This window comes from Pygoscelis adeliae, unplaced genomic scaffold (genome assembly GCF_000699105.1).
Source record: "Pygoscelis adeliae isolate BGI_AS28 unplaced genomic scaffold, ASM69910v1 Scaffold13, whole genome shotgun sequence".
In the NCBI taxonomy this organism is placed as follows: Eukaryota; Metazoa; Chordata; class Aves; order Sphenisciformes; family Spheniscidae; genus Pygoscelis; species Pygoscelis adeliae.
In genome coordinates this window covers 2,905,017-2,916,211 of record NW_008824499.1, presented here as the reverse complement: position 1 = coordinate 2,916,211, position 11,195 = coordinate 2,905,017, and the positions used below count along the sequence as shown (strand labels likewise).

The 11,195-nt window shown below is 38.7% G+C and overlaps 1 protein-coding gene across 1 annotated transcript in view; it reads right to left on the bottom strand.

Annotated features, from left to right (window-relative positions):
- The window catches only part of DENND4A (DENN/MADD domain containing 4A), a 60,101-nt gene extending 59,951 nt beyond the window's left edge, over positions 1–150 (bottom strand). Inside the window, exon 1 of the mRNA XM_009321453.1 lies at positions 72–150. The gene's annotated coding sequence lies outside the window, so the exon portion shown is untranslated. The remainder of the gene's footprint in view (positions 1–71) is intronic.
- Positions 151–11,195: the final 11,045 nt, after the last annotated feature.

The window sequence follows — 11,195 nt, the reverse complement described above, 5'->3', positions numbered from 1 at the left end:
CGTTCGCCGGCAGCACCTTTAATTTAAACAGAAATTAATCTCCGGCCCAAATATGCCAGTCTTCTGCTCACCTGCGGCGCCCGTCGCCAGGACGCGGAGGAGGTGCCGGCTGCCTGGAAAACAACGGAAGAGAAAACGGGGGATTTTCTGCAGGCTTGATGTAACCCGCACCAGGTTGTTGCATCAAAGACTAGAAAAGAGCCCGAGACAAAAATAATCTTTTAAGAGCGTGCAGCTAAGATTAGTGCAGCGTGTCAAGATGTTGCTGAGCACAAGAAAATGAGTCCTCCTGCTTGTACCGACACACAGAAATACTACTTTTCTGGCACCTTGTGTACTGCAGCCCTGGGTTTCAAAATTTTGTACCGATGTGCTATTTTTGAAGTGAAGTTTAGGGATAGGCTTCAACCATACAATTTTGGCTTTGAATTCAAGCTTCCCTCAGTTCTTGTCATTTGGCTCGAGGGTTTAGATGTTATAAAGACAGAAGATTTGTATGAAGTTCTGAATTTGGACTGTAAATGCTTACATTATGTTCAAACCTACTGTGTTGGTTTACCTCATCCCTCTGAAAAATCTGACCAAATAGGAGAATATAAAAGCAAAAAGTACAAAATAAAACTTTTTTCCCCACATGCTTTTATTAATACAACTGTTTATAGCAGAAATGCTGCTCCTCCTACCCCCCACGTAGGAAACAGAGCGGCTGATACAAGCCAGTCTCTGCCCTTGCAGAAGCACCCATGTGCAAGCCTGCACATGCAGACACAGCTTTGTGCTGCCAGGTTTGATATTTGTGAGCTGAGTCTGTCTCTTTTTTTTCTCAACAGACAGCACACTGACTAAGGAATGTGTCAAACCCCTACCCCAGGCAGGGACTACAAGAACAACCATTGCTCATTCCTTGTATTTCTATGTAAAATGTGTTGCTAGCCACACCCATAAAGATGTTTTCTCTCTCAACAATATACAGTGGAGTAAGTGAGAGATCAAACCCCAGAACCTCAGTATTTTTTGCAGCAAGCTTGTCTGCATTCAGTTGTGAGCCCTTAAATTGTGTAATGTGCTGGTAGAAATTTTTCTAAATCCTTGACAGTTTCTGGTATATTTTAATCCTGGAAATGTTTTTCAAATAAATAACAATAATGAAGTCCATCTTCTGGCTTGTGTTAGTAATTTTGATATTCAAACTATTCTGTGCTCTCTGCCCTTGCTCGTTTTTCATGCAGGCATAATTCTTAGGCTTCAGTGTTAACATCCAAGATTAATGGGTCTGTTCCTACTTCTAAGAGTATTGTTTCAGCTGCAAAATCACTGCATTGATGTACGAATAGTTCACCTCTCAGAGTTTAGGTTCATAACCATTAAAATATTTTTGACTATTTCTAATGGAAACTTAAATTTCACAGAACGTAGTTCTTAAACATTCTGTGGCAGTTTTCATACTTTTCAGCTCATGTCATAAGTAAAACTTTGTGTAGATGTCTTTGATTTGCTGTTAATTTATAGCCCAACCTGTTTATTTCCCTCCACCATTTCTGTCCTTCTAGGACTTATCTGCATTTAATTACATATTGTGTCAATGTCAACAAATCGCAGTCAGGGAGGCGGATCTCACTGTGCAAGGCCTGATACAAACACCAAACAAAGTAGTTTCTGCCCAATCCTACCATCGCAGCTAACACAGTGCTTATCTCTGCCCTGTCCTTCTTGTTACATCTCCCCCTCCTTCCCACCCTCCACCCCATCAAGCCTCCTCTGCTTTCTCTCCATGACCAACCTGCTGCTCGCTTGCCCTCTTGGCTGTGGCACACTTTCTTCCCCACCAGCACATTTAATTGCAATGTTCCATTTCATTATTAGCTTGTCACCACCTCTATCAAGTTACCTTTCCTAACATATCTAGCCGCAGAGCTTTCCTGCATAGCTTGTCATCAGTTTTCCACATTAAGGCCTGTCTAAAGCCATGTGCGAAAGGGCCTATGAAAAATAATTACTATAGTGCCATATTTATTTCTGAATAAAGAGCAGCATCAGTGAATAGAGTTACTGTACAGGCAGAGACAGATTTACTGTGTGCCCAGCTCCTGCAGGCTCATTGCACAGAAATGTATCTATGTGTCAGTCAAACAAAGCCTTTCCCTTTGTGGGGACTTTAGGGATCTCTAGGCAGTGGTCTCTACATGCCTATGGAGACCAACCCCAAGATCATGAAGTCAACAGAAGTCTTCCTATTAATTCCAGTTAGTGTTGGATGAGATTCTTGTTGTGCATAGTAAGTTAATTAAACAAATTAACAGCTGCAGGTGGGCAGGCATCATGCATGCTTAATGTGGTATTCTGCTGCCTCTCAAGTGCAGGGTGGAGCCCTGTCAGCCAGATTTAGCCTCCCCAGGAGTGCGGCCAGGGAGATGCGCAGGGTTTCTATGGACTAGCAACCACGGAACCGTTTTTTTCCATGTTGCAACCCCAAATTTCTAGCTTGTGGCACTAAAGTAATTTTCAAAGTATGGTTTAGCCTATTTTAAGTGCATTTTACACATGGGTAAACTCAAGCAAGGCAGAGGACAAGTGGCAGATGGTCAGTGACAGAGCCAGGAATGGAATGGAGAACTTCGCTGTCCCAGGACATGGTTTTAATAGACTTTGTCCCAGGATTGTGAGATTTGACTACTTATAACTCATGAGGCTTCAGCAGTGCTCAAGAAAAAAAAAAAAGATAAAAGAAAAGAAGCAGCTATTACTAGTCACAGTAGTTCCTGGCAGAGACTGGCTTCCACAGGCAAAACTATTTCAAAACTATTTCAGTTTCTTAAGTACGCAATTTGGGGCTTAATCTGTTCAATTTCTTACCAATTTTATTCCTTTTGAACTCACTTGGCTGTGCTATGTGCACTGCTCATTTATGTCTACAGAGGGGAAGAATGAGTCTCCAAAAGAACCCAACAGAACATCTTTCAAGTAGACACGACATGTCTGTAACCTTGGTAAAAATAACTATAAAGATAATGATAATGGATAATTATAAACCATGTAACTGGCAAAACAACAGTCTGCATTTCAGAGGATGAATTGCCTTACCCTGTCCAGTAAGCCACTTTACAGTGCAGTAATGGATCTACATCCAGAAGGTTATGCAATGAAATGGAGCCTTTGGCAAGCTGGAATCACACTGAAAATGAAGCAACGTCTTCCTGTTTTTTTTTATATATGCATATTTGAAAATCGGGAACTTATCCCTTTTGACATAAAGAGACCGACCCTGCTTGGAATGATTAAATTCTAGGACAGATTATGAAATAATAAAGTATTTATTTAAATATTATGATGCAGCGGTACAACAGTGCAGTTACCCTTCCTTTTACTGCTTCAAGTATAGTATTTCTGAAAAGCTTTCTGCACTCCAGGGAAACTACTTATTATAAATTATAAAAGAGGCAATAGAATATCATGCATATGTGCAAAAAAAAAAAAAAAAGAGGTTTCAGACCCTTCTCTAGATAAAGAACTTACTGAAGCAGCTAAAAATATGGGGAAATGAAGCAAACACAGGGCCCGATGCAAAGGCCACTGAACTCAGCAGAAGCATTGCAGGGGGGTTCATTAGGCATCAGAGTCATGTATGTCATGAATTACAATTCACAAAATGCGAATAAAGAATTTTATTGTATATGAGTAAGGATAAAGACTAATTGCAGTGTCTAGGCATTCCACTTGGATAAAATGAGCAGATTTTCTTCCAGCAGGTAGTCTTTCTCAGCAAGGGTTTATTGCCAATATTTATGTGAGAGTTTGTAGTCCCAGAAGCACAGAACTGCTGGGAAACAAAAAGGAAAGAAAATGTATCCAAAGAGGAGACCCAAATGTTTCCAAATCATTTCTATAAATAAAAATCTGGTGCAAACTCATTATCATGTCACTTTTCAGTGCTGATTTGCTTCCTCAGAATTTCAGAATGTGCATATGAGAATTTAGACTGTGCATCATAAAGTTTCCCTCAGCAAATGCTAAAACTATTCACAAGGCATTTCAGCATTGCAGCAACTATCAAATGTCGAATAAGAGACCCACTGGATGGCCGTTGGTATTAGTCGGTGAGAAAACAGTTAAAATTGTACTTTGCTGTGTTGCTGCGGGTAGGGGTATCAAGCAAGTGATTCCATACCTCTTCTGCTGTTGTTAGTAGGAAAATAAGTATGTACAGCTGGAGCATATTTCTGGAATGGCTCTTCCCGTAGACACTGGAAGCTCCGAAACAAATATTTGCAGCAGATTTTTTGAGAATGGAACAGCGGAAGGGGTGCTTGAGGATGATCCAAGTCCTAATGCATGCACCAAACCCAACTTGTTGCCTGTTCCAGCACTAACTCGTTTTAAGTATTGCTCTCATCAGTAAAGCAAGATAACAAAAGCTTCTCTTTGTGGAGTAATATCAGGAAGAAAATTATGCATGAAGATTCGCCAGCAAAACTAACAGTCTTGGGCTGTAAATGTACACACTGATACTGCTGTTTTGTTGCTATTTTCAGCAGCCCTTGTACCCTCAGGGGTGAGAGTAAGGACTTAACTGTTATCACTGCTGTTCATGCATCAGCCTTAAAGGTTCGATTTGGACTCACGCTCTTTGGCCCACCTGGAGGTGATTTCTGTAAATAGCAGTTTTTTCTCTGAATCAGTCCAATTCATCGTCCAGAGTCACACCAGGTGATACTGTGGTGCTGTGGGTATCTTCTCTCACATCAGATATAAAACCGCTTTCCTTCACTAAAGATCTCAGTTCCTCAGTTTTTGCACTTTTATTTATCTTCAAATCATGCCTAGGCCAAGTAATTACATTCCATGCATCTAAACATTCCCCACAGTTTTATCTCGCTAAGACGCTTACTTCAGGCTCTAAACTCTTGTGTAGTCCTGCTGTTTAAAGTTTTTGTATTTTGTTCTAGAGATCACTTATATCATGATGGGTTAAGTGAAGTATATCTATCAGTTAACCACTTCTCAGGAGTACTATTAGGCTTAATTAATGTTTGTAGAACACTACTGAGATTCTCAAGAGAAGCAGCTATAGAAGTGCAAAGGATTATAATTAATTTAAAACTATCTCATTTTTGAGTAAATGGCTAACAACACTTAAGCTGAGATTCTCCAAGTAAAACTGATTTATTTCATTCTTAGACAAAAACATTCTGAAATCTGGGTTTCCATTTACTGCTACCACTGTATGATGCATTTTGATTTTTATTGTCCTTCAATATCCTTTGATATATCCAGGTACATAACATAGCTTGCTTTAGTTCAGGAAACACTGTCCAACATATGTAAGTCAGGTTAAAATAAAACAAACCACCAAAATAACTAAATTAATAAACTCAAAGACAATCCACATCACCATTTGCTTTTAATATATTAAGTATTTGAACCATAAAGCCTGCAATTAATATTATGGGAAAATTTCCATATTTATTTATAAGACATCTCATTTACATAAATAGTCATTATCGGGAAATAAAACCAGGTCATTAAAATTCAGAAAACTGCCAAGTCAGATTGAGATCAGTCAAGATGTACCAAAGTGATTTGCTCGACTCCCTGTTTGAAACTGTTCTGAGAGAAAAATCTCTGCTCCCAAACAAGCTTAAACAGGACACCGCTTTGGAAATACAAGCAGTGCTTCATCCACATGACATCACCAAACAGAACAGTTATTTTGTACGGTGAGAAAACATTGGGTCACTCTTCTCACTAACTGTCATGGAGGGTTTCCAAGAAAATGCATCTGACACATCTGCACTGAAAATTTGACCCAGATTATAGCTGGTGTTCTCATAACACAGCTTTTCTGCCTTTCTGAAACTCTACAGCATTTCAAAATACTTTTCAAAATGCTTCTTTCTTCCAAAGCACTTTCAAGGCTTACAGTACTTTCAATACTTTCAAAATTTTGCATCTAATCAGAAAACACATTATGCAGAAAAGAAAAAGAAGGAAAAAATGACACTTCAGTGTTTCTATTTGCAATCTAGATTCATCACTCCTCAACTATTAGCTAGAGAGTCACAGGTATTTAAAAATATGTCCTGGTTGACTGAAAGAATGCATCTCAAGCCCTGCTGTCAGTGCTTTTGTCACTCAAGATCCAGAGCGTTCATTATTATAATTTTTTCTAGGTAGACATAAAACCACTGATTTTTAAAGCTACAGCTACAGAACATATTAAAAAAAAAATACTGCAATTGCCCTGTTAAGTCAGACCTGTGTCTATCCTTTTTCAGCGTAAGATACTTCTTTGAAGTGTAAGTGTAGGCCCACCAGAGTAAGGCAATACACCACAATCTACCCTGTTTGGACAATTTTCTTACTAATTCCTAGAGAGTGGAGGTTGGCTCAAGTACTGAGTCATGAGGATTTCATCTCAATATAGATATTTTTAGTATCTGTTATTTTTTCTCAGGTACTTTTTAAATCTGTATCACTGCCCAACTCCTCTGCTAATTATCTGAAATTCTTTTCTTCTGTAACTGCTTTGGAATGTTCCCTTATTATTACAAATACTGGCCTTATTATATTGGGTCCTAATTATACTCGTCTATTGATTCGGTTAGGTAAGAGTGTATTTGTTTGAAATGTGAGGAACTGCTGAGAAACAGAGGCAAAACAAAGTAACAACATTAAATCTCACTGGTGAGTCACTGTGAATACAGGTCAGACCAAGCTTCTGCCCTTTTCTGAGCTCTCTGAGGATTTGGTCCAGCTTACGTGAAGGAGCCCCTAACCTCAACAGACCCCTCGTGCAGTCAGAACACAAACTTCTGTTTCTATTCCTTTGCCATGATAGCACTGCCACTTCAACACGGAAGTTTAGAGGAGATGAGCACTTTCTTTGCAACTGGTCCACAACCTGCAGCTGACAAAGGAGATGAGAGTGAACACAAACCAACCAAAGCACCTTGAGAATAAAATACAAACCCTATTTGTTTAATGCAAGCTGCCCCAAATCACACCATGGACCCGCCCCTTCTCATCAGCGTAAGTCTCAAAATCAACGTGCTAACGGCAGAAGAGGGAGAGTAACATATCCGATCTGATTCATACCCGAGGCAGGCCCTCTGCTGCGACAGTAAGGAGCTCTATATAACGAGGTAGGCGGAGAGAACTGTGGATTAATTAAACTACTTGATAACCTCCTTGAAAAAGTATGACCAAATGTTGATGCAATGGAAGTAATTCACGCAACCAAGTTCGAATTTGACTCACAATGACAGTACAAAACTCTCTTAATATACAGCAGTTTTTTAAAATCACACTCTGAGTCTTAATACAAAAAAGAGTATTTCCTGTATAAATAATGAGATTGGAGGAAATGTCCTTGGCAAGTCAATTTGTTCCATGCTGCTGATGGTTCCTGTTAGTGACAAGGATTTTTTTCAAGAAGGAAACAATGGAAAACAGATGCAAAAGCATTTACCAGAAGGCCAGGGAATGGCAACGTTTCCAAAATGTCAAGTGTGCGGAGTCAATTTAAAAGAGAATTAATTATTTAAACTGAATTAATTTGACTACAATGAAGCCCTGTTAAACCATCCCATCCATCCTGCTTCCTACTGTGCTACCCCTCACAGACTAAGTCTAAATACTGACCTCTATTTTCAAATACTTCAACTGAAAAATCCCTTACTCAGTCATAGTACCAATATGTTGCCTTTTTAATATATTTACTGCATCCCTTCCAGGAATTCACGCAAAGAATTGTGCTCACCTCCTCCACATTCCCAACTCACATGAGTTTAATCCCTGAGTCCGCTTTTTCCCCCTTTTCCTCTCACAGCTTTGTACTTCTTGTGGTGTTTTCCCAGATGTTTCAGGCAATTTCCATCACTGCATTCATCAGTTCCATCTTTTGCCTGCAAATCTGTCCTTTGCATAAAGTCCCTAATATCTTCATTTTCAAAAACTTTTCTCTTTTGCTTCATGCGTTGCCTTGTTGTTGCTTGCCTTTGGGGAAAGGAAGGTGACAGAATTTTAGGTCTGCAGCTTTCATATGGAAGCTCATTTTCTCAAAACAATATCCATACCTACTTCCCCGGGAACCAGTCATCCCAAAGTGGTTCATTTCCTTCGAGGACATGGGCCTTAATGTTGTAATACAACAGATTATCACCCGTAGAAGGACTACTCAAGGAACCACTGTGCCCACTATTTGCATTTTCCAGATCAACACAGATTTGCAATGCTATCAGCATTTTAAAAGTGGCAATAATGGTTACCTAGTGCTCTTTTTCCTCAATAGCGTTATATGAAATGTGGCAAACACCAGCACAGCCACTGTTGCTCTGAAACCTTTTGTTTCCCATGGGAATATCTACAACCATGTCTACCAGTGATAGGCCAAAGCTGTCACTTTTGGTTTCCGGTTTGAACACGGGCAGAGGAACCATTCCAAAACCATCCTTTTCTGTTACTGTTAAAAACTTAAAGCAGAAAACATCTGTGCTAGGATTTACGTAAAGTAAATTTCTTTATTTCTTCTATTTCATGGAAGAAAAAGAACTCCTGTCTATTAAGCCATAAATCCAATTGCTCTGGGTCTTGCCTGTACTGGGAATGCATATCAACTCAAATGCAACAGTGTAAAAATCAGTCTCATTAAACTAGCTCAAAGCCCTAAAATGGAATACTGTTTTAACACTTGCATATAGTTATTCATATTGAAGTTATAATTTACAGGAGCTCATAATGAATATAAACAGGAATAAAAACAGCTGAGGTGCACCTAGATTACTCAACAAAAAGTGTTTAGTGTAACTGATTTTTAAATTGACAGTTAAGAACTCTCTTCTGTAGCATATTCAAGGCCTTGGGGGAATACAGTCAGTTGGGATATACCACTCCGTATTTCATGGTGTTCGTACTTTCATAGAAACAACATATAAAATGTGAACACACTGAGACTAAACTAACATCTTCATTCTGTCCATTATACAAAGGGATGTGGACTGAAGTTGATGAAGAATTTCACCACAGAAATGTAACCCAGCAGATGCTAATTCACTTTTTTTTTTTTTTTAACAAAGCCGGCAATTAACATCAAGCACGGCATGTAACTATTGTTCAGTCAGCGTAACGTAAATGCGTTGCATGGGATCCTCTCTGACAGTCCCAATCGAAAGCACAGGTCAAACTGGAAAGGATCCTATGGAAGGTCCAATGAGCAACAATTCATTAATGATATTTAAATTAATCTTTATAGAGCTGCAGTAACGTAGTATTTCTTAAATTATTTTGTACACTGTCGTTTTCTTGTTGTGCAAGGGGAATGAGTACAGTGCATATGGAAAAATTTGAGGGAGTTCTTAGAAACCATAATATTTTGCTTGATCATTCATAACCAAATACATAAAGAACTATTCACCGTATCGCTATTGCACAGCTTGTATTAGATCTCCATAGTTACACTTGGCATAACAAGTACAAAAACGAAGTGTCTTTGCAGGGCTGATAAGCAGACAGGAAGCAAGCGAACATCTGCTACGGCTTTAGATGGTTTTGCCTTCAGCAACCGCTGAAAAACTTCAGGCTCTGCATTCCACGTACTGCTTGCTTGGCCTTTGACACTAGCAGCTGTTGAACAGGAGATGTAAAATTTCATACCTACAGAAAATGAGGTACATTATTTTCTAAAGGAGTATTGGGATATTTAATGGGATTTTTTTCTTTCCATTTTCTGATCACCAGAAACACTGGATAGCAGACACTGCAGATGGAGTTATCTCCTGAAGGTCAACCACTTCCTATTTTACAATTATTTTTTTCTAATGTTCTGTTTTCCTTTCCAAAATGGCTTTGTTTTGTTTTGCTTTGTTCTGTTTTAAACACCAAAAACAATTGCACCATATACTGAATAGTAATTATAATCATCATAATCATTGTAAGGAAACCACGTGCTTCCCTGAATCAGGGCTGGGGCTTCCAGTCCGGGCATCTGTCTTCTTGCAGCATAACAGCACTTCTATAGTATGGACAGCCAAGGAACAGAGTTATACAGCATAAATATCAATATAGAGCAAACTATTTCTTTGTTTAAAGAAAGAGCTGTTGAACATGATGTTTTAAAAATGAGCTCAGCCATACAGTGCAGATTTTCTGCTTGTGTACGCGGAGGAAGTCTCTGCTCCAGCTAGTTCAGCAGTTCTCCACCTACATCGTATTTTTATTTGCATGGAAAACTACTAACAGAGAACAACTGACAGCAGCATATTTCTTAGAGTATTGAGGCCCACGTCCTGTAAATATGTCTTTATGTACTTCCTCGGAGATTGTAAGTTTGCCTAGGAAATTACAACAGTTGTGATGAAATCGGATTTAGTCGTATATGGTAGATCCTTTGGGTCTGACACAATGAAATGAAAATGGGTTTCAGAGTAACGACGAGAAAGATGAAGACACTACTCCAGAGTTATGTAAGTGTAACTGAGAAGAGAATTTTGCCCAGAAATTCTGTGTTCTGTGATTTGAAGTTGTATGCAGTTTTTTATACATTCTATTCTTAAACTGCAGATGGATGCTGTTTTGCCAGAAAATAAATGAAATACAAAGATGACTTCAAACATTTGCAGGAGCCATGCTGACACTCAAAATAAAGAAACATCAAGTAACTTTCCTAGTGAGATCATAAAAGCAGAGAGACAGTGATCAAAGCAAGAAAATTCAAGACTCCTACTCCATCCCTAATACAAGATGCTTTCTCTTTCTAGGACCAGGAGCTTACCTGGCACAGAGATGTTCCAATAGTCTAAAAATACAGTATATGAGGTGGATACTTTGACAGTATTTAGTTAGTTAAATATGGGAATATCCACAAAGACAGTAGATTTTAAGCCTTGAGACTGGCAAATGACTGACTCAGGTTATTATTTAATAATAATAATAATAATAATAATAATAATAATAATAATAGTGATGGCAGTAACATATTCATTTTGGTAGAGCCCTACCATAATCCTGAATACTATCCACAAACACAGAACAGCAGATTGCATTTGCTCTGAACAGTGTACTCTCAAAACAGGTAAGAAAAAACCAAGATGAAAAATACTGAATGAATTTGCACTAGTGGCAAATATCTTAATAATTCTGTGATTTTGGAGGGGCTTGGTTGTATTAAGCCAAAAGGAGTAGCTGGACAGGAAAATAGTCTA